This window comes from Strix uralensis, chromosome 6, assembly GCF_047716275.1.
Source record: "Strix uralensis isolate ZFMK-TIS-50842 chromosome 6, bStrUra1, whole genome shotgun sequence".
NCBI classification, from domain to species: Eukaryota; Metazoa; Chordata; class Aves; order Strigiformes; family Strigidae; genus Strix; species Strix uralensis.
Genome location: NC_133977.1, coordinates 24,231,319 through 24,255,610, shown reverse-complemented (window position 1 = coordinate 24,255,610; position 24,292 = coordinate 24,231,319). Strand labels below are relative to the sequence as shown.

The 24,292-nt window shown below is 36.3% G+C and overlaps 1 protein-coding gene across 3 annotated transcripts in view; it reads left to right on the top strand.

The window, feature by feature from the left end:
- The window catches only part of B3GALT1 (beta-1,3-galactosyltransferase 1), a 226,871-nt gene that overhangs the window by 77,564 nt on the left and 125,015 nt on the right, over positions 1-24,292 (top strand). For 2 of the 3 annotated variants that reach the window (XM_074873332.1, XM_074873331.1), the window contains one exon: positions 23,078-23,217. The gene's annotated coding sequence lies outside the window, so the exon portion shown is untranslated. Of the gene's footprint in view, positions 1-20,619; positions 20,685-23,077; positions 23,218-24,292 lie in introns of those variants that run through there. The other variant, XM_074873333.1, reaches the window with a different exon arrangement.

The window sequence follows — 24,292 nt, the reverse complement described above, 5'->3', positions numbered from 1 at the left end:
TACTCGGAATCTACCTTGTCACATAAGGAAGAAGGGCTAGCAGCATTAGGAGTGTGCCTTTTAGCAGGGCACTGTTTGGAGGCTGCAAAGTTGCACTGGTCTTTCAGCCTGGAAGCTGATGTGGTTGACAGATCAGAAATAAAACTGCAGATCACAGATAAACCGTGGTGCAGGATTCAAGATGTGCTATGCATGTATGGTATTCGTAACTCACTGCAGAAGGTGTGATATGGGAATGAAGGGGAGAGGCTCGTGTTCAGTCTATGAGATTTCATATAAAAGACTCAAGAAAAGAGCAGTAACCGCTATTTCCTGTAGATGAGTTTCTTTATTCTTTCCTTTTTTAATTTTTGGGGTTTTTTGTCCCCTTCAACCTTTTAATTTTTTTTCCATAGGATTTGTCCACTTCTGTTTAATTTGCCCACAAGTTTCAAAAACAATAGGGATGGTGAGTCAAAAGAGAAGGATGCAATCTAGTCATTCTCCTTGCTGTCCAATGTAAATAGAATACAACACAGTTGAAACTCAGAACACTAAAAAACCTCTTAGCTAAAATGTTAGTATTTGGAATTTTGTTGCTTTAATGATGGGTTTTTTCCTAGTAGAAAATCACACTTAGATGCAAGAAATCGTGGAAAAGATAATGCTCTGCTAAGGCCTGTGAAAATGGATTCAGCGCATTATAGAAAGCTATGCTTTGTTCCCAGAGATAGCTGACTTTCCTTGCTAGGTTTAAAAGATAATGCCTTTAACTTTCACCAATGGGAAGATATTTTAGAGAAATTTTTGGCCCGTTTCAGTTTGGCAGTGACCAAAGTTAGTATTCTAACAGACCTGCAGCCCTTAGTAGTATGCATTGAAAAAAATTGGGTAGAAACAGCTAAAGACAAACACATACTCATAAATTAATGTAACAGTGTAGTAGAGGAGCAAACTGGTAAGAAGAACATATAAGAGAACCTACCATGTACTGCTGCTAATATGCCTGAAGGTTAAATTGTAGTACAGAAAGAGCAGGCAAGCTACTGTCAAAAGGCATCATTTCATCTTGAGAAGACAGTGTTAAATTAATAAGAATGTCAAACAGAAACATATTTGGCCATCAAAAACATGAAGAAAGACAACTCATATCTAGCAAGACTAAACAGAATTACCTCACTAAAAATGTGTTCTGAACAAAAGACAATGATTATTCTCATAATTGCAAGTAAACAGACAAAAGGAAAAAACTATGTGAAAATAGCAGACAAGGTAGCTATATCAAATACTTAGGACTGAAGAGTAAGGAAATATGTGCCTGGATAACAAGATTACAATAACCTGTTCATAACCTTTAACTTTCTAATATGATTCACTATAAAGCTACATTTCACAGTTCCAATTTAGTTTGTAGTTGCAAGCATTTTGTCTATTTGAGAATACAGCATGAAATAAAAAGGAAGACCGCAAAGGACATCCTTAATTTCATATGATACTGGATCAAGCTCCTAAGCTTTTTCCTACATTTATCAACATGAGATGGGGAATAAAAATATTGTCTATGCGCATTCTGTTGAATTTAAGCTACTAAATGTGCTGGGGGAAAAAAAAAAGTTCATTCTCTTCCTTGCTATATTGTTTATTAATTTTGTGATCTTGCAGACTCCTCTGATAGCATCCTTATCAGCATTAACTGCATACTGTACTGTGTGCTCCCAAGAGAGAATACTGAGGTAAAGGCTTTGCAGGGGTAGTAAACTGTGCTACCACAGGAATCAGGAAAGCCACGGCGAGATGACTTAGATACCTGAAATGACTACCACTGACTCAAACTCTTGGCCAGTTTCATGGCAATCTCTCAATAGAATATGTCAGTTCTCAGTTTGTCTTTCTTTCCTATAGGGACAGTGAACATTATGGCCCTTTTAAAGCCTTGTATTTCATTTATATTACCAAAATCCTACTGTACATGCAAACCTATCATCCCTAATGTTCAGTATGTCCAAGTCAGACACCTGAATTAGAATTCTGACTTTGATGGAGCATCTATCATATGTTTTCTCATTGTGTGTATTTGCCAAAACTTTTCCAAAAGTTTTTTCCATACTATCTTGTAGAGCAAGATATATGGAATTTAAGTTATAATTGTGATACAAGAGTGAAATTCAAGTTTGTACTGTGGTTATAATTGTGTAGCTGTCTATCAGGACCGTGCCTGTGTGCCTACCCAGCACACAGCCATCAAATTCCAGCATTGGTCCAGGAACTTCCCAGCTTGTCTCTGTAGAGGTGAGCCCAGCAAAAGACAAGGGGGTTGACTGAACATTTGACTGTCTTCACAACAAAGTATTTAATTGTTGCAGGTCTACGGGTGGGAATTTCAGACTGTCTTGGAGACTCCCAAAAGCAGCCTCTGCTGTGCATAAGGCACTTGATAGACACTGTATTAATGCTTGAATTTGTTAATTAACACACTGGATAGAGAATCTGTCAGTCTGAAGGAGTCCCCAAAACAATCTCTGCAGCATTTTCCTGCAGATGCAAGAACAATAACACAAGACAGTCTCTTGTATGTAAATAAGATACTAGGAGATGGTTTGTACATAGTTTAAGATGATTGATAGAAACGTATCATACATAGGCTGGAATGGTCACCTAAGACCCTATGTAAAAGATTTCAATAAACAGATTTTCTCTGTAAATAAATACTCAGTGAGTGTCTGTGCAACACCACTAGTATATGTGCTGAAATGGACAACTCTTAGCCAGTTTTGTTATTTTTGGGAGGCACTTTCATTTCTCAAACTGTACTCCTTTAGCATGCAACCATGTTCTGCTCAGCAGCTGTTTCAAGTGGTAGGATTCACTGTCAAGTGATAAAGCTGAAGAAATTCTAAATCTAGAACTTATAATACTTGTAAAGGATACTTTTTTGTACTGTTTATATCAGGAAAGGGAGGTCGGCTTTTTCTTGTATTTTAAGAGAAAATTCAAAATAGATTTTGGGTGTCTTTGACAAAGAACATCTATCAAAGCAATTAATTACCAAGTTTGGGAAACGAGATGAAGTGAGTTGCTGGAAATATCTAGAAATATTTTTCTAGCAGTGTTTGTGTGCAGACTTCACAGTTGCACTTTGACATTTGATTTTAATTTCTTACTGTACATTAAGGGAAATTGCTTATTCCTCTCATTGAACCATGATAAAAGAAAGGATAGCTTCTTCTAATTAATCTTCCTTTACTTTTAAATATGTTTGTTGAGTTGTTAACAAATGCTGAAGGATACTTAGTACTAACAGGTTTAAAAGGGAAAGTAGTGCTGTGTAATCTCTGTGAGACAAACAGCATATTTGACAGAGCGAGAGTTTAAATTGCTATGTCTTACTGGAGGTGTAAAAACACAAGGAGCAGTGCTTTCAATGGATTCTTTGGCACTTGCATATAGTATTTCAAAAAGTATGATCCTTAGAATTCCATATTCAAAAATTATGCGTAAAAAAACAAGCTATCTGACTGTTTGGAACAAAAATAATACCATCACTTTATTTTATTTGAATTATTGTTTACTCACCAAAAGTCATGAAATATTTTTGAAATCCTACAAAGCACTATGTGGATACTCATTATTTATCTATGAATAGTCATTCCATCAAGAGTCATTTCAATTTAGAATCCTATCTGAAAGACTTTCCACTGCTTCTCTCTACATTTTGAAGTGATAGCCTTTCCTATCACTTGATTTTGTAAAAATAGTTGTAGCATTTGATTTTAGATCACAGAAAAGCTTTGTTACTGGTTAAAACTGAGTCTGCATTTCCAGTGTATCAGAGAAACAAAATGAATGGTTGAGATAAAAATATACTGGTTCAAATATTAAGGTAGGGAGGATAAATTTGTTTTGCAAAAGAGTACTTCAAGTCTCTTTGCTAGCATCAGCGTAGAATTTTAGTACTGTCCAGCAGTAAAGGAGAAAAGAGATCAGGTGTTCCTCCCATTCCTATCTAGATGTGTATATAGACAGTATAATTTTGATTAACTGAGTTTCGCAAGAGCTGGAACTTTTTAGCATCCCCGTGAACCAAGACTGCAAATCAAAGCTTTTTTCAGTACTTGCTTATATCAGAATAATTGCATATATCACTTAGGCACCAAGTTTGAAAATATTTCAGAAGTGTCTCACGTTTTTAATGTTGGAAGGTATCACAGGAATCAGCTACAGATATTGCACAAAGAAGAAATAACCTTTGGCAAGATGACTTATAGACCAAACTCACGATATTCTGGGACTTGATCATAAAATTGAATTTTAGAAACTGTTCTACAGTTTCTAAAGATCTACAGTTTGTATTGTTTGTGCAGCTGTTAATGACACTAAATCATTATAAAACACTAAAACATAAAGTTCATTAGAACTTTATGATGAATTGTCTGATATATGGTAGATTGAAAAAAGAGTGAAGGATCATAAATAAAACTACTTTTAATAACCTAGCATGAATGGTCAGTGAAGGATCTTAACACAACTTTCCTTCACAACTTGTGAATCATTTGTACCTCCGTGAGTTTCAGGTGGCAGGACAATAGCATTCTTATATAGGGACAAAGCAGCAACTCTAGACATACTCTAATTCTGTTTTTTTCTTCTAGGCTTTGAAGCAGTACTCTGGTTTTATTAGTTGCAATGGAGGTATTCATGTTTTGCTTACCTTATTGCTGCCGACTGTGCTGATGAGGCCACAGTGAATCCCACAACTTTGTGTTCCACTCTCTTTCCACACAGACACCACAGATTTGTGCTTTATAAAAATAGGAAATATCTGGCTCTTAAAGCAAGCTGCCACCACAACCATTGTCAGTCTCTTTCTTGGCCTAAAACTGTATTGGCATAGATGGAAATGTCCTTGTGGACCACAACACACTATGGATTCAGGGAACAGGCACAGGCACAGGTCAGAGGGTACAACAGGAATGACATACAGCATGTTCCTACTGAAATACTGTGCTCTATTGCAGGCCACTGCTGTGTAACTTTTCCACTGCGTTTTTCCTGAGCCACAGAAACCTTGTTCAGACTCATAGGCAGAATAAAAAGAGAAGTGCAAGTATGCAGGACATAAGACACAGTTTAGGATCTCTGCAAGAATGTCCTTGATTTCTTTCTGATTCTCCAAAATCTACAACCTCTGTATGCCAGCATGGAAAGATGACACCACATGATTAATTGATGCAAGTGAAATGTCACAAAGAGCTCTTTCCTTTACAAAATCTTCCCTTGATATAGAAACAAGAGGACTGGCTCCCTGTTTTGATCTGTATTTCTCCAAGTAATTATGCATATATTGGTTTAGGATTCTGAATTACCTGAAGGTGTCCTCTAAATGTTAATTCCCTTTTACTGGTATGATAGGATATATTTTGAAACAATATGATCAAAGATTCCTAAGACAAGCTGAAATAGCTTTGAAGATCATAAACAGACTTCTGGGAGGTAAAACCTACATGGAAATTATTTAGTTAGATTAAGATGCAGAATTTGAGACAGCTCTTATTATTTCTGGTAGGAGGATGACAAATATAAGGGCAGAGATGAGTAAGAGTTCAGGGATCTATATTCTGCACGGCTTCTGAAATTTATTGCAATGGAATAAAGCCAGATTTTTAAGGAGCAGCTACTTCAGAATTCAAATGCCATTTTTTTTCCACTCAAAGGTGAATAACTTCAGGGAACTTTATCTCAAATCTAATGTTTAGGTATACGAAGTACTCCCTCACTTCATCTTGGGAAAATCAGTTGCACACTGTTAAGGAATCTGTAGTCTAGCTCTAATGCCTCTCTTTTTTTTCTTTTTTCTTTTTTTTTTTTTTTTTTTTCTAAATTTCACAGGATTTTGCTTGCATTTGTCATGCTTAAACGTTTTATGTTATAAATATTTAAAGGATCACTTGAAGGTGACACAACTAAGGGAGATAATGACTGTTGAGATTAGACTCTGACTGAATTGTTAGATACATGCTAAGAGAAACACTTGGAAGCTTCTTAGTTCAGGTGAACTGCTGGTAACCTCAGGCAGATACAGAATCATAGACATCTATTTTAAGCATACTCCAATGCAGTTCTTCATGTAAGGCAAATCCAATCCTCACGAAAGAAATCCTTTCATCATTGTTTCACCTGCATGCTGTCATCATAATTAAAAAAGCTTTTCATAGGAATTTCGTATTTCCTCACTATTCAACACTAAACAGTAGTTTCTTCTTCTTGTCAGGGGGTTCTTAGATGGCAACAAATAATACCACCACACAGAAGTTATATGAGCTAACTCAAGCTGATGAAAACTCAGTTATTAAGAAATTAAAATTTCAAAACTATTGTGTTATCATATAAAATATTAAGGTCGACTTTCTGTTTAAAGTTTTAACAGATAATTTTGACTGTTTTTTTTGTCCTAAACATTCCATATTTTGGTAGAATTCATTTCACATCATGGACAACCAATTATGCCTTTGCAATTAATGGCTTGAAACATTTTAATTTCATTGAGGCTTAGGAGGCAGGAAGAGACGTACATAGGAGAAATAGTTTGGGAAAAACAGTTGGAACTGGCAAAGGCAGCAAGAGGTAGAGAGTTGGAATTGAGAATGTGAGACCTGATGATTAGTAGTTTTCTTAAGATGTCTTCTGCTTGGGCCTTGTAGCTAAAGATAGGGGCCTGGCCTTCTTCCCTGCCAACCCCTTATAACAATGCATATAGTTCTTGTCTCATTGACACATGACTGTTGTCATCATCCACCTTGCTGCCCCTGCAGGACTGAAAAGATTTTGCTGCTAGTCTACAATTTGCTAAAGTCTCCATATAAGCCCAAACATTATCATTAAACATCCTAGACAGTTATGAAGTACACACATTAAATTAAATGAGTCACGGAGATAGAAGTACTCAGAGTCTGTTTATGAAAGATTCTTGCGGAATTTTAAAACTAGAATTTGGACTAGATTTTTTTCAGTACAGGTTTGGAACACAGTCACAAAGTTTGGGCTCTTCTAGCTTCCCAGACAACAAAGTTGTCTTATCATCGCAACTACAAGGTTAGGGAAATGTTGGTTCACAACAAAACCTATTAATATTTTACTCCAAATTAAATCATGTGTTGGAAGGTAGAAACCACCTTTATTGCATCATGTGACAATAGTTAAAAAAGACCTACACACCCTCTGCCAACAAATAAGAAACAGCCTTATGTTTGATCAGGAACATCATTAAAACTAGGAAGGCAACCCAATTTATGCTTTACTGTCCAAAATCCCACTTGGTTTCCTCTAGGAGCAACACATCATGTACTACTACCCAGCTGATGCCTCTCCACATTAATACAGGAAGCTATTCACAGTGTTAAAGGAAGAATTCTTTAGACCACAGAAGAAAAAAAATCATTGAGTGTTCCCTCTGCACAGGTAAAGGGAAAAAAGCTGGGGAAGAGCTAGGAGAATTGTAAGTTGGTGCTGCGCTTTTGTTTGTCAGCAGGCACTGTTATATCTTCCAGTTTGCAAAGGAAGTCTAAATAGCAAATCATGTTGGAAAAGAGGTTGCTAGAGACAGTGGATTTGCTGCAGTGGGCAAGCTGCAGACTTTTTTGTTGTAATTGCAGTCACAGAACTCTTCTGATTTTCCTTTCTACTGAAATTTGGTCATTCCACAGTGCTCTATCATAAAACCTCTGGTTGTTTGGCGGTGTCCCGGTGCCAAGATTTGATAACTTATTTTAAAACTCTGGCTTACTTGGCCATGTACTAGCAGCACGATTTGATAACTCATTTCAGAGTAGCATGAAATAGGACCATCTGGCCATTAGCATTTCCAAGGCAAGTATCGTGCATTAAGCCTGGGAAAGGCTACAGGTCACCAGTGTGCTCTACTTTTGACAAATCTTCATGGGCTGTTTTTCTGAGATTGAGTTTGTACTTTTATTTCCTCCTGTGGAAGCCTAGTTATTTTTTATTGATTTCCATTAAAGTAAGAAGAGCACTGATCCAGAAACAGTTCATGAATTGCATTATCCAGTTTAATTAGAATGAACAGAAAGTTTCTCCACAGACAGAAGAATCAGCATACAGCCTAAAATGCAACTTTGGACAGTGATGACTGAGGCTGACGATGAACTGAAGTCACAGCCAGTGCCAATTACTCCTTCCACTCATGATGCTACAGCACATAATGTTTTAATATTTAGAAATACATAGTAAATATGTCTGTTTAAATTTCTTTCTCAATTCTAAACCATGTCAGAATCAGTCCAATAATGAGTTTGAATTAAGTCAAATTCTTGTTTGGCTTTTTCTATTTGCCTTTAAAACAATATTTTTACATCAAACCAGTTAAACATTTGTAGTAGCAAAAAGCTGATAAGCTGTATACACTGTTGTTACCATGCACCTGCAATAATTTTATGGACAGGATGTGAAATCTTAAAGATCACTGGTAAACCTGCACTTGGGAGAACATAAAGATACACACCAGCTGAGAACTGTGCCAGGGAAGTTAAGGGAAAAAGAGCATGCAGAATCTTTCCCAGAACCGTGTAAGCTTAAATTCTGTGATTGTAGCATGATGATACCCAAAAACTTGCAAGAGATAAAATGCTGTCAGGTGGAGGCAGATACCATACAAGCAGTTCTCAGATTCTGGCAATAAATACCTTGCGTCTCCTTCTCAGTACAGGCACAATGTTCAGGGAGGGCAGGGTTTGATAGACTCAGGCCATTCTGCGAACTGTCATAGCTCAGTTTCACCATGTTGATGCTATATTGTCAAAAAATTCAAAAGGAAACTAGAGATTGAAAATACACCATAGAACTCGTCTTTCACTTTGAAATGGTGGGAAAACTACTGTGTGATTAGAGAGTATGAGGGTATGGCCAAGCCAACAGTTAGGTCTCCAGAGATATTCCAAATGTGATATTAACTTTTTTTACTTCTTTGACTTGAAGGATAACTTAGTCTCAACAGATCATACCTAGAGTATTGGGTCACATACTACACTAACTGATGAATTACAACTAGCAGTTACTAACCTTTGGCTTTTTATACATAATGGATACAGAACCCATAAAGCATATTCTGGATTCACTGCTAAAGTCTATATCTTACCTTTGTAAAATGGAGTCTTTGTTTCATAGAAAGGAATGAAATATCAAAAAGTCAACATGTACTTTCCACTGGATTTGGATCCTCCGGCAGTGGGACACAGAAACTAGATGCTTCTCAACAGAAGAGAATTTCTGACAGTTTGTTCCTCAACAAGGAGGCCTAAAACAAACATAGTTGCAACTCTGGTACACCATCTTAGCTAACTAAAAATGCCTGAGTTTTGCCAATACAGATTTATACTGTGGCCACTTCCAGCTTCATATTATGCTTGTTTGGGTTGTCTCTTCCACCTGAGAATTGAGCTGGAAATTTTTCTAGCCATTAATCACATATGATAAACACCTCAAAAGTACTAAGAGAGAGTGCTACATCATACACCGTAAGTAAAGACAAAAAAATATGCTGGATTCTGTGGATTAGTACTAACCTGAAATGTAGTTTCTTCCAACAGGCATTACTACAGCATTTTAGAGCTGAAAACTACTTTACCAGTGAAGGTACTTTTTATCCCTATAAGATAATGTCACGGTAGCATGTGAGGCATGAGAGAAACATTACCATTCAGATTTTCAAATTTTGAGTTTGTTTTGTTATGAAAGGTTTACTACTGAGGCCATGTCTGCAAGGTGGTTAAAAGTAGGGTTGCAGCTTGCATAAACATATCCAAGCAAAGCATCATTTCGCCAAGGCATAGGCGGTAGTTTAGGCAAGGCCACACAGAGTTCAGTGCAAGCTGACCACCTGTATTATAGGCTCCTGTGTAGATTGTGCATCCCATGTAAAGTTCTTTTCTGCAGCAGATGCAGAGTCAGTGTTTGAGTTGTCAAACATAAAGTTACTCCAGCTACAAACACAGTACACAAGAGGACACAAGAGATCATGGGCAGGATAAAAATGGAGTAGCTAGTGAGTAGATTGCTTTACATTATTTTCATTGTTAAATCGTAAGAATGTAATTTTAAAATAATATTGGCAGAGCTTAAATTCCGCATAGCACTCTCCTTTGATTTGCAAATCCGATCAGTGAAGTTAGTGACGGCAGGGGAGTAACATCCCTCTGTGTGGAGAGAATCCATGGCTGGAAGGGAGGTGGCACAAACCCCTCCATAGCTAGCAACATTTTTCCCATTGAAATGTAATGTTGGTGCCTCGGTCCTGTTCCAGGACATTATACTGCAGGCAAAACTAGTTGACACATCTGCTGATCCACTACCTCCAGCATGTGTGGTCCAGGATCAGGAGAGGAGCTGCCCAGCGAATACATGACATGCTACCACCATGGCCAAGGAGCATGAAACTGGACGGGAGGTGGAAGAGTGAATCTGTACTAAATGAATGAGACCTAGCAGGCATCTGAAATCAAATCAAAGTAAGATGAAGTAGAATGGATGGATTAAGAGAGTTGATAGAGAGATAGAGGTTTTCTTAATACAGTCTATGTAGAAATAAAAAAAATCATAGGATCATAAGGTATTCTGTCACTTTAGAGCACCATTCTTATCTCTTCAAGAATTTACAGCAACTCCTCACAGTTTATTTCTTAAAACCCCCACCTTTTACCTTTTCAAATGCAGGTTGCTTACATGCATAATATACAGTATGTGCTTAGTATTCATGTAGGGTTTATGCTGGTGAGAATTTTGTCTTCTACTTTGATAACACTTTCTTAATTTGGAAATAAACCCAGCTTTAAATCTTTTCAAACAGAAAAACACAGTTCATTTACTTGATTGTCCTCCCTATGAATCATATAATATATACTGAGAATCTGCTGTGGGGGAAAAGTATTCTCTCTTTTCCTTTGTGCACTATAATGTATCTGTTTCTGCAGCAATAATTTAAAACTCCTAAATGTTGCTAATGAAATCCTCTGTTATTACAGTTCTGGGAAAGAGATATTTAAATACACAATTTCTGAAATCTATGGCCTTGGGAAATGTTAAAAAGGTGGCACTGAATTCTTTGAATTAGGAGAAGCAGTATTAAAAAAGAATATTATGCATGAATTCTGCATGTGGGATTTTTTTTTTAACTAAATGCTCCCAAGATATAATTATTTTCTTAGATGTGGTAGAATTCTCATAAGCAAAAAGATCTCCAAAATTAGACAGTTTTGCCATCACAAATATATCCTCGTCTTAGTTATTCAGCTGACATTTCTACTTCTAGCACTGGACATGTAGAGGCAATGTAAATAAAGCAGATATTTAAGCACAGGTAGGTCTGACAGGCCTATGAATGTGCATGGCTAAGATGCGCATACTTCTGCTGGAGATGGGAAGCTCAGCACAGTGCAGTGATGCTTTGAGAGTTTAAGAGACACCTTACGGTCTGCAACTAGAGCATCGTGGTTACATGCTCAAGGTTAATCAATAATCAGAGTTAGGTGAAGAAGTTACCACAGAATCAGACAGGCAGGAGCTCTTGATTTTCATTTGCCTCCTTTTACAGCATGTGGTACATCTCTTTCTCAGTCATGTAAGCACTTTTACCAGGTAACCTTCCTTCTATTCTAGATGCGGGATGTGCTGATGTTGCACAATGCCTTTTGCTCCCTTCCTATGCCACATAACAGTTTACAAGGATTTGTGTGTTTTCAGTAAGTACTTAAGTTTGTGAGTAACTAAGTCTCTCTCTAGGGAGAGAGAGATACTTTTGTTTGTTGGTGTACAGGAAGGTGGAATTAAAAAGAGCAACTATTCATGTGGATTACTCTTGACAATGTCATTAGGTAATTGTCTGAGGTCCAGGGAAATTTATTTTCTTTACCCTGATGGTCCCGTGAATTAAAAAATTAGGTATTCTCATAGAATTCAGCACATAGTTGGATGAAAATCAGATCTGCTATTCAATCTAGCATTGTACATGGGCCTAACCCTAATATTTTTCTCAGCTGTTCCATTTTCTGTACTCCATTATCATTGGTTCCTTAATGTGAGGCACTAAAGGCTGACTCTGCCCTGATATTTTGCATAGATAGGTACCTTCTCTCAAAGAAAATGACATGGACTGGTATCGTGATGACATTCCTTGAGAAAAAAACTTCATTGCGATTTTCTAGTTACATATAAACAAATTTATAAATTACTTATATTAATTTTGCTCCAAAATGTTTTCTCAGAGATGTCTAAATGTATTTCCACTTAATAATATTTCTACTTAATAAGTTGACTTAGTTTTCTACCAGAAAAACTTGGTACAATGAGACATGCTAATAAGCACAGCTGTATGTTCCTTTCTTACTTACAGCTTTTTTGCGTGTTAAAGAATATACTTCTGACTTGTTGGTTTAGCATCTTAAAAAATGTAAAAAGAAAAATAGCACTTATGACATGCCAGTTTGAGTATGCATAGTGTTGTAAGAATCAGCTAGTGTATTTTTCTTCAAAAATACTGGAAGTTTTGTAAGAGAATTTCAGGATACAGAAAGAAAACTTTATAGTGAAACAATAAAAGTCCCTTTGTCAGATTCCTCTGTGAATTGCAAATATATTGCACATATAGCAGAACTGGCCATTGTAAATTCCCATGTCATTTGAGAAATCATTCTAACACCAGTTATTAAAAGCATCTCTGAAATATTATCTTGAAAAACTGAAGACCAATGTTTATGTCCCTGAAATACATGAAAGGCAGAGTAGATAGATTAGATATCTAATTGTGCTGTGGCTGCAGGGTTGCAGCTGGTAGGCCTGGAAATGAACCTGAAAAACTCTTTTTTTTTTTTTCCCCCCAGAATATCCACCATTAGAAAGCCAATATATAACAACTTATGATCCAATAGTTCTCCCACCTTTAGTATAATTGTTTTACGAGCTGAAACACACCATGTAATTGTCACACATACTTAGGACTGTCTCACAAAGCTACCAGAATAACTGTTTCATTATGGACGGAATATTCAAGAATGTATTCTCATTACCGGACTTCCCAATCAGTTGTGTAATGCTTCAGGAAAACATCAGCTGATAAAAGAGATTTTGAGTGGGAAAATGCCTGACTGAATTTTAAAGTCTGTTCATTGCCAGTGAGAAACCCATAGTATCTCATTCAACAGTAATGGACACTGGGCTTAGAGGGAAAGTAAAGATAAGAAAGAATTAAGTCATCTGAATCTAGTCGAGGAGAGAGTGAATTTTTTCTTACATTAATTCTACTATACATATTCCCTATGGCAAGCATAATGGAAAATAAAGGAAAAATAAGATTAGTTTGTGTAAAGTCTTCTAAATATAGAAAAGAGATAAATGCTGGCTTATCTAATTGTTAAAGACACTGCTAAAAGATAATCATTAACCAATGCAGCGTGGTGGGAGTAATATAAAGTAGGTTAATCATCTGAAGCTCATGCAAGCCATGTCAGCCTCTAGTTAGTCTTTTCCCTAAGGTATAAACATAATTTGAATTTCAAAAAAGAGTTTAACAGAACATTCTTTCTTTTCTGAAAAATAAGGATTCGGAGCATAAGGAAATCAACTTTACCTTTTCTAAATTTCTGTGTAATCATCTGATCTGAGCTAGTAGCCTAAAATTGGGAAGTATGAATACTCCTCATTACCTCCCCAGAAGGCATTGGTAAAGCTCCCACCAAGTTCTGAGTCATTGGTCCAGGATACTAAGTACTTTGAAATTCTCATGCAGATATATAATCTCTGCTAAATGAGAAAGCTTTTATGCTATGCTATGTTACATGTACATGCTCTCTATTCCATGGGGATATAAAACCATACTACATCAGTGAAGTCAATGTAGGTAATTTATACCATCTGGGCACCTGACACAAAAAAAATAGCTATTTCCCAGTGTAATATTCATAGAGATGAAAAGCAAACCTAAGAGGAAAAAAAACCCCATAATTCAATCCATGACCATATGTATAGAAAAGCAGCATTTGTTTTAATAATTTTTCTTTTTTACTTCTAGATTTCAAGAATTCTAAAACTCAGTTTTTCTTCTCACAATTGTTAATAAAATGTAGTACTGTAGGACTGAGGAGCTGAAATTTAGTGAGGAATAAGAGACTACATTAAATCTAACTGATCTTAGGCAGCCATCAGTGATATTAATAACAGTGAGAAGTGACCTTAAAAATACTGAGCTCTTGCATTGTATTTGTAGGATAGGTGAATGTTCTCTCTCAACCTGCCCTCCTCAGCACTCTAATTTTAAAAATCTAACTTTTGCATTGCTGAGAATATTACATCCTTCATTTGGAAATGAAAAAGAGCCTATCTATTAAAAAAATATATTATTTTAGTTGTTTTTAAGTCCAGCATGGCTGGTTTTGCTTAATTTTAATGGCTTCAAAAATTACTGGTTTTGTAAATTTTAGAGTAGTAAAGAAAGTACTGAACTCACATGAGTGACTAAGCTTCTTGAGTCAAAATATTTGTCTTGCAACTTCTGTTCCTCAAAATCAAACTCAACAAAAATGACAAAAAAATCTAATCACAGTTGAACAAAAAGTCCCACTGCTATGCTACTATTGAAACAAAATTGCTAAAAAAATATCCACATTTTTATGTTTGCCTATTAGATTTAAATTTCTCCATCAAACAGTTAAGTTTGGGTAGTAACTGAGAGAGCTTTTGATTGAGTAAGTACTAACTAGTGACTTCCTAATGAAAGTCACACATAAAGAAGTTACTTAGCTGTTGAAGCTTATGAATATGGAGAATAAAGGACTGGGCAGTTTAATAGCATAAAAGAGATGCTATAAAGATAATTTTATATGTATTAAAAGCAGTGTTAGAGATTTGGGGGGGGGGCGGGGGGGAAGGTAGGGTAGAAAAATTCTGCTGGGAAAACACCTGAACATCACAAAGATGAAAATGTCTATACAAATGACTGTTACTTACTTTAGAGGGTTTTTTTCTTTTTTTAACTGTTTTTACTAGACTCAGATTAGCTAGCCAGCTCCTCAGCATGTGGTTTGGATTCTGCTTTTCTGGAGAGCCTTACCACAACTTTCTCACGGGCTTTTTTTTTTTTTTTTTCTACTTTTTAAAGCTGAACTGCTTTAAATGTTACAGGTTACACTGTCTTAAATAAGTCTTGATTTTATACTTGTGTTCTTGGGGGCCGTGGAGGGAAATACAGGTGGCTTGGGAAACTTACAAGTTTTTCTTGGAATATTTGTGAAAATCTTTTTGTATCATCCCAATACTATTTTTCTAAGAAATGTTCTGATTACCTAAACTGACATCTTAGCAAAAATTAACAAACCTATTTCCCATTGAGCATTAGTTCTAGTTTAAAAGCACATCCATCTGTAAGGCACTGTGGACTTCAAAGCTGCTGAATCAGCCACATACCTATGGCATACGTAACCTTGGAATTCACAGTATTCTCTATATTAGATTAATATTTGCCCCATTTTCTAGAACAATGCCAGACCCAGACTGATGATATCACCTTGTTGATTGACCCTGCTTTTTTTGTTTTAGCTGCCCTATTCCTTACATTATATTTAGAATAATCAAAACCTGACGTATTTATAAAACGTATTCAAGACATACGCCTCCGTAGCTGATTCTTTTCACACCTGTAATTTAGAAAAGATTAATTCTTTTCCCTTTGTAAAAGGAAATGTAATTGCCATATATTCTCAAGAGCCCAAACTGAGTTCTTCCATCTGATTTTGTGCTTCCTTCAAATTGTACTTTTTTAAAGAAGGAAAGGAAGATGGAAAATCAAACAAGCTAGTTTGGATTTTATGAATAAACCCCCAAACCCCAGATTCTCAGCACACAGATGAAAATGAATTGTTTATACAATACTTCTAAAATGAATACAGGAAGCTTTCATTTCTCTCTAGAAATGGAGTGATCAGGGAACTGATACAAACTTTTCAAGAATGATACGTTGAGCTAGGTTCTTTTATGTAACATCTTTGAAAAGCTTCACATTGGAAGATGCAAATCTTTGAGTAAATCAAGATAAAATTATGACAGTTAACCAGAAAATAAGCCTGATTTATTTTCTATTTTCTGTTTAGGTATACTGCAACTCTCTCATTCTTCCTTATAATAGTTGGGAATCATAGAGTCTGGAATGTATTTCTTACCATTGCACAAATTAAGGAAGTCTCATGGTCTCCATTTTATAGAAGAGGGAGAAAAGCCCAGAAGCTATGCAAGGAACCTGGGTTTTACCAAGTCCTACTCACTGGCCTAACTCTGTTATAATCCAGACCTAATAGGTAACTACATCTTTGTCACTTTGAGAGAGCAAACTCATTTTGAAAATATACGCGCCTACTTAGTGCTATTAGTTAACATGAAAATATTATGTTTTGGCTTATTATTTTCAGTGATACTGGTTATCTTCCAAGTAAGGTGGAACTTTTATGATTAATTTTAGTGTGACCTGAATGTGTGGTTTTTAAAAACAGTTCTGCTAAAAAAAAAATTACTGATCAGAGTAGTCCCATGTGTCAATTGTGATCACAAGAGTTTCTAGAGACAAGAATCTCTTAATTAAATTGAGTGGGTATGACCTTAGTTTAAAATTAACTTCTTCACAACCTTTTGGCCTTCCAGAACAGAACAGGGTTTGGTGGTCTCTGAAGTGTGCCTGAAGGCTTGGTTTGAGCTCTTAGCTTTTCTGTCCATTGCATCTATTTGCTCTTTACTATCCCGCATCAGTGTAAAACAAATCTTATTTACTACTTGCCACAATAAAGATTGGGAGCATTTAGTGCAACAAGTTTTACTGCCAGATAAGCCAGTGCCTCTGTCAGGAGGAGGCCTGGAGGCAAGAGAACAGAAGTGAGAGTGTGACTATTCACGTGGTGTGGTTTGGACTGAAACAAAACGCATATGCTCATTCAGTTTTCTGAGCCTTTCTACCTTGTTAATTTGGTTAGCAAGCAACTTAATAATCCTGATAAACTTGCTTTCAAACTCCTGTCTTGGCTGTGCTACTTACAGGAGGAGCAGGCAGAGAGAAGAAACAAAGCACTGCTTCCTTCCTTCACACCCTGCAAACTCTCTCTCTTTGCATCTTCAGTTCCTCTCCTGTAACTTTCACGATGGTATTCCTCTGTTGATGTGTTTCTGTGTAGCATACTTCAAAACATGATTTCTTGCATGTAACCGGGGAGAGGGGATAATTTTGCATAAGAAGAGTAAAATCAGAGAGATATCTTGAATGTAAGTTTAGGACATAATGGAGAAGTTTGGAGGATCCATCATGTATGAGATACCAGGACCAGAGGGACCAGGAAAGAGGTAGATTGAGGTTCAGATTACCATTGCAAAGTTCATCCAACTCAAAAACACAGATGGCAGCAAACTGGTAATGCAGGCACAGTTAAATTCTTATAAGCTGCTGATTCTCATTTTGCATACTTGTTTATACATAGCCCATTTGGCCTCCATCAGCAGAGGTGTCTGAGATTTGTAACGTGAAGGTTCACAGATGCATGAATATCTGAGCATTTATTATTTTATCCAAACAGGTTTGTTCTACTTTAATCACAATATAATTAGCTTTCAAAATAAGATATATGTCTTCAAAAAGCACAGTGGGGGGGTAAAATAGGTACTAAATAAAATCTTATTAACTGTATGTAAAATGAAAAAAAAAATCATATAAAGCAGCACATAAGGCTAGTCATAGTTATAAAGGGGGGAAAAAATAACAATTATTTAAGGAACAGAGATTAACTATTTGGAATTCCTATCAGCAATCAACTAAATTAGTAATAGATATTGGTATTTCTCAAATACTTGATAATAATTAATGAGATGATAAAAGACATTTCAAAAGAAAAAGAAATAAAGGACTTTTTTTTTAAAGTATAAATCAGCATAATGAGCTAAAAATTAAGAAAGAAGACGCTCTTAATTTAACAGTAATTTTTAATCTACTTAAAAAGAGGCAGAAATATCAAATGATACATTTGAGATAGTTTTGCAGTTAACAGTTGATCTGTTGTACATATGAACAGTATTCAGGGCAAAAGAAAATACAGCCTGTTGTACCACACCGTAATTAGCAGAGTAATTAAATAAACTATGATCTGTATTAAAGTCCATGTCTAAGAAGACATTTCCCATCTCAAGTGGCCAACTAGTATGATCAGTTTTCACATCAAACTACAGTATTTCTGGAGCACAGATTAGCATCAGGCTGGAATCAGTAATGCTACAATGATGAAAAGAGGCACAGAATCAGTCCTCCTTTTTATACAAAGGATTATGAAAGGAATAAAAAACCATGGAAAGTGTAAGCATATTTAATTGTTCAATTGAGTTAAAAGAGGTTAAATGGATTAAAAATAAGTAACTATTTTTTTTCAGTTGACAAAGGATCAGCTGTTATTTATTTCATCTGGAAACTGGAGACCAGTTGGTTGGACTAGTTGGTGAACTATTGAAAAAATAATTGTGAGAAAGTTAAAGTGCCCACTGGGAAAAACATAGTTCAATTAAGCACAGTCTGCACAGATCAGTCAGAGGAGGTCATACTTTACTCTCACGCAGCAGTACGGTGAAGATGTTATTGCCATGACTGATGAAAAGAATTCAGTAGATTTATGATACCCTGATTTGACAATGCCCTTCCCTCAGAAATTAATGTCTATAGGACAGTGTTAGGACATAGGGGGTAAATGAAACTGCTAGGTAAAATAAGATGTGGAAAAAATGCATTTGAAAGCCTGTTTTTTCAAGTTATTTTGGGAGGAATTATGTAGGTCTAAATCAAACTTCTAGTACACCCATACTATTTGGTTTGGGACAAGGATGCTTATTCTTTCCTTTGAAATTGCAACTGAATTTCAAGATGATCATATTATCTAGATGAATCAGTAGATGACAATCAAAGTTTAGTCTATACAAAAGTAAACCAATATAAAGGATATGACATGCATACACCTTGCATAGTAGTGCCATTCAGAAATGAGAAGGTGTGAAAAATCACTGAGCAGTGCACTTCTGTGTATTGTTAAGGACAAGGCGGCAGTATCTCAGACTATCCAAACTATGAAACACCATGCAAACATGGACTTGTTTCTGTTATTTAAGATGCTTAATAGGGACCAGCTGGGCAACCACTTATCATGGGAAAATAATATTGTTTTGTCCCATGCCAAAACATGAGATCTTTACCAAGTCCTTTTGGAATGCCTGCCTGGAAGATATAGCAGTGTAAAATTATTTTTCATAAATTCTGTCAGTGCCTCCTATAGAACAAAAACGTTCCTATACAAATATTAAGCTACCTGATACAACTTAGAAGAGCAGATCTAGTACAGAAGTTGTAAGAGTTTTTGGTATCACAGGGAAGGTGTCATCTTCTGTGAAACGCACTAAGTTTTCAGAGTACTTGCTGAAGAGTTCTATCAGATCCACATTAGAAGTTCTCTTAAGATTTTGCTGTAACTGAAACTTGTAACATAAAAAAAAGAATAATTGATTTTTTCCTAGATGAAATTTGAGACAGTATAAAGAAGTAATCAGAATTATGAAAAAGACAGTCAAAGTCAAACTGGGCCAGAGAATCAGAAATTATGAGTACAAGAGATGAGCTGGGATAAGGGATAACTAAAGGTTGGATAAAACATACATATCCACAGTGATGGGACAGTATCTCAAGATTCTTAGAATCAATTAAAAATTTCATTTGTTTTTTCTGAACTTTTATTCCCCCTTGTTCTGGCCTGAAGGGAAGGGTTTTTTCCTACCTTTGTGAAAAGTGTTTTCTAGAAGGGAGACACTCTGCCTCTTATGGTTCATTTCTTAAAAGATGCTATGGTCCTTGGAGCATTCAGCCCCACTGTAGGTACTGTTCACACAGAGGGATCCTTCTCCAGTGAACTCAAGACTCCAGACATTAACATGATTTACTCCACAGCATGCAATGTGTAAACACTAGTCAGTACTCTGAACCCTATACATCTCTGAAAACTGAGATTTCCAGATGGCAAAGAATCTGATCTAACTTGGTTAGTGAGACAGTGTTGTAGAAGCTAAAGGAACTAAAGCAAACGGAGTGACACCGCTATCCGATTATTTTTGAGCAATGGGAAAGGTGTAGTTCAGGTATGGGCAAGCACTCCAGCTTATTAGCATTTTAACCAAGCCATTTTTATGTAAAGGTTTTAAAACAGAACCAAGTTACCATGGAAACTGATTGAAGCAGAGACTTACTGTAAATTCTTTTCTATACAAGGATAACAGGACTGACAGGTGGGCTGTAAAAGGAAAATGAGTGCAATATAGAGTTCGGCATGATGGTCTGTTTTCTCTTCCTAGAAGTGTGTCTTTTATAGCTCTGCTTTATCTCTACTGTTTTCTACAGTGATATATTGAACATATTTTAAAAGACACTCCCACCCAAATGAACTTTTTATTTTGTCATAATCCTATTTGCAAGGGGATATGCATGCTCTAGAGAAAAGAGCTGAAGGGCAGGGCACTTCACTTATTTTCCCAAATTATTATGTCTTGCCAGAATCATCAGGGAGGAAGAGTCATCACTCAGGAAACGCATTTGCATAAAGTGCCCTTTGCTGCCAATGTTTATATTTTGCTCCTGAAATATGCTCTAGGTACGTTCACACCATAGCAAGTGCTCTCCTTGTACAATATGAAAGAAGGTAACAATAGTGTTTTTAGTGAAGAAATACCCCTTTTCGCTTTCTCAAAAATTTTGAAAATACACCTATTTGCGGCAATCCTATGCAAAGTCAAAATGATTCAGCTCTGTAAATATCTTTCTGAGTCTGATGGATGATGGTAAGAATAACAGATTAGAGTACACAGCCCCCAATATATGGTGCCAGAGTTTTGGCAGAGAGTGAACAACAGCAGAGCAAGTACCTTTTCCACTTTAAATAGATAGCTGTCAGCACTGGAAAACATTTCAGCATGTGAATATGCAATATCTTTTAAAATCTGTGCTGGATGTTTCTACCTGCTGTGCTTAATTTCAGAATCTTGTGTTATCATTAGAGAAAAATAGTTCTCTTTTCCAATATAATTTTCTACCAAAAAAACGGCAGGAGAAGGGGGAGATCCTTACTTGAACTCGTCCTGATACTCTTCTAGCCTGAAGTTTCTGCTTCTTGGTTCAAGCTCCCAGCTGGAGCTGTGTTTGTACATGCCCTCCTGACATAAGCCATAAAGCAATTTTCCTCCGGATTTTAAGAGGTTTGCTGTCATCAACACTCATAGCTGGTCCCAGTGCACTAGAATCACAATAGATAGTCACCTTTGCCAGCATGTTTGCCTTACAGCTAAAAGTAATGGCAACAGCTGGTTTTGTTGTCAAAAGTAAATATACTTCTCACCTTCAGCTTCTGCCTTCCTCAGCACTGTGGGGGTGGGGACATGACAGATGGTTCCTGCTAACTAATCACAGAAAACATGGTATTTGGTGTATAGCATGAATTTCCAGACAAATTAGAATGCTTTTCATTTAATATCCTCCCTGTGAAAAGCTGGACACCTTAATAAAATGTGGCATGCTCTAAGGAAACACATATGACGTGTTAAAAGTGTATGATGATGTGACTAATGGCAGAACTCTGCGGTAAATGATGCACAAGCTAACTTACTTGTCGTAACTGAATTTTGATGACTGTGTTTATTATATGTAAAGCTATTTGGCAGTGAGACAAAGGGAAACATGGAGGAAAGTTCTGCTGGTTTTAGGCTAAGTTCATCTTTGATTCAGGGCTCAGTCCACCATACTATATTTGTGTGTCTCTGGGCCACAGAAGGCTGCTGGTCCAGGCTCAGTGGCAGGCAGGCTTATGCAGAAGCTTGTGCAGTCCTTGACACTGAACACTCAAGGGCTCCATGCATTAAAGAGTAGAACCATTTTTGTCATTTAAAGGAAGCCATTTTAAGTATTCCTATGCTTTTTGTCTTCATTCTGACATAAATCCTACTGCAAAAGGGCCAACAAATATGGCTGTTGTCCTTCTTGAGAAAATACGTTCCCCATGAATATAGAAATTATTTTAAAGATATGCTTTTAATTTTAGAAAAAATGTCCCTAGAGTCTACAGTTAATTCAATTAAAATTCCTTAGCACCATTATATGTTCCCAAATTGCAATTATTTTTCATACCTGCTTGTATGACAAAAATATGTCATTTCAAATAATCATGATCAAATTCCCCATACAGGTATTTATAGCTGTCTTGGACTTAATTATGTCAGAGGATTAGAAATGAGAATGTTGGGAATAGCTAAGTTCATAAAACAGGACAAATTTTAATTTACAAAGTCTTGCCTAAAGGCATGATTGCTCAAAAACAAAGGTGGGGAAAAGAGACACAAGAGATGAAGTGTTGTTAGGAATTGGGGAAAAGCCAGGAAATAAGATCTGGCAAAAAAACCCACAAATAGTGATAAAACAGAAAAGGAAACAGGCAAACCTCCTTTAAATTGCAATTTAGAAAACTGCCATTTACAATACAAGGATAATTCTTGCAAGCCTCATCAGTATTCTGTGAAGATCACTGAACCCTGCAAAAGTGTCTCAGATAGGCACCTTGTTGTAAACTTCAAGATCAGACCTAAAAGAAAATAGATACATGCTGCAACTAAACTAGTCTGTGGCACTTCTAAATACGACTGGTCGCTCTGAAGGTGTTGCTTGGGCTTGCAAAGGACAACTTGCCAAATAGTAGTAGTTTCTGTTTCTCATACGCCCACATGTTTTGTGTTGTAAGACACTTATATTATTTTTGTGTTTGTGTTGCCACATATTTTTTCTGAAAAAAAGTATTATGTAACTAGATTTTGTGTGTGGATTTAAGTGGTTAGCAGTATAAAAATATGGCAGTATTCACATGTGCAAATTGATTACATCAGAACTTGACTCCAACGCTCTCATTGTTCTATCTCTGTTTTCATGGAAGACAGAAAGAAGAGTAATTTTAAAAAGTCTTTTATTTACCCATATGTAACTCACGGATATTTGTCAATGCAGGTTTATCAATATACAGTCCGCACTGGTTTCATATGTGACAAGGAGGCAAGCAAACAGTGGAGAATGGCCGTAGATATGATGCAGATAAGCAAGAAAGAAAAATTAAGGACGAAAAGACAGAGCAGTTTCTAAAAAATCAGGTAAGGAATTCAGGTGATTCTGTATGAAGTGTGAATGTTACAAAGAATCGTATCAAATAGTTTATGCTTATCTTGCACTTCCTAGTATTTCTGAGAATTACTGCTATATGCGTTTATGGACATACATACACACACACACATATATACCCTACTTACACCCGCTCGTACAATGAATTTCCTTTTTGAGCAAAATTGCCGTTACCCTCAGTGCAAATATTTACTATACTGGTATTTTACATTTCTTTTAATAAAATCAATTTTCTGTATTTCATTTTATTTTGTTTAAATAAAACATTCTACAAACAAGTCATATTTTTACAAAGGAGTAAAAGAGAGTTATGCTCTGTGTGTTACTGTTCTTTCTCAACCAATCAGTTCAAAGTTCTCACACCTTACATTATCGTATCCTAGTACTCATCTCTCAGGGCATTACATGTGCGCTGCAGAAAAGCAGCATGTGTTATGATCTACCTCTCCCTTCTTACACTGCTGACAGGTGGAAAGTTCATTTAGAGCCCGAGCACACTTCTATTTCCTAAGCCTGACTAGAGAGGAGTAAAAATATATTTGCCAAAAAGCAAAGCTGGAGGAACAGTGAACAACAATTCATCCTCTGCTCCTCTGCTCCCCTGCTTGGGAGAAAAGTTGCTGTACCACTTGTAGTGACACAGTGGGAGCAGTAAATGTGGTGGAGACTGTACATTCTCTACAGCCTAAAACAAGCTGGGAAGCTAAGCTAACTGCATGCTACATGATGCAATTGTTCATGACAAAAACATTCTCTTAACTTCTTAGATATACTTACTTTTAGAATAGACTGAAATTACATTTTTGCCACAAGCATAAGATGGAAACAAATACTCATAACTAAACATTACATATCCATCATTTGCCTCTCTGTCTGATTAATCCTTACCTCTCCCTTCTCCTCACAAAAGCAAAGCTAACATGAGATCCTGGTATACCAATACACGTCAACTATTAAGAAATGGTTACTTACAGGGTTTCGCATTCCTGAGTAACATCATCAGCTTATTGCATCCGTTTAGTATATCCACAAAAGAGTTCCCTTTAG